Source organism: Triticum aestivum, chromosome 6D (genome assembly GCF_018294505.1).
Source record: "Triticum aestivum cultivar Chinese Spring chromosome 6D, IWGSC CS RefSeq v2.1, whole genome shotgun sequence".
NCBI lineage: Eukaryota > Viridiplantae > Streptophyta > Magnoliopsida > Poales > Poaceae > Triticum > Triticum aestivum.
The window spans coordinates 342,071,591-342,071,878 of record NC_057811.1 but is presented as its reverse complement, the minus strand read 5'-3'; positions in this window follow the sequence as shown (position 1 = coordinate 342,071,878).

Sequence of the window (288 nt, the reverse complement as noted above, 5' to 3'; positions counted from 1 at the left end):
AGGAGGTCCGTTTCGTCCGTTTTGCGGTACGCCACACCCCTCCCGATCAACAGGACCCCCTTTCGACCGTAGGAGGTCCATTTCGTCCGTTTTGTGGTACACCACACCCCTCCCGATCAACAGGACCCCGTTCCGACCGTAGGAGGTCCGTTTCCTCTGTTTTGCGGTACGCCAGGCCTCGTTTCCATCGCCTGTTCCGTCCAAGCCCTCCCGATGAACATGACCACGCATTCCGTTCCGACCCAGCCGGTTGGCTCCCACGCGTTCCGTTGCCTCCCGATGAACACG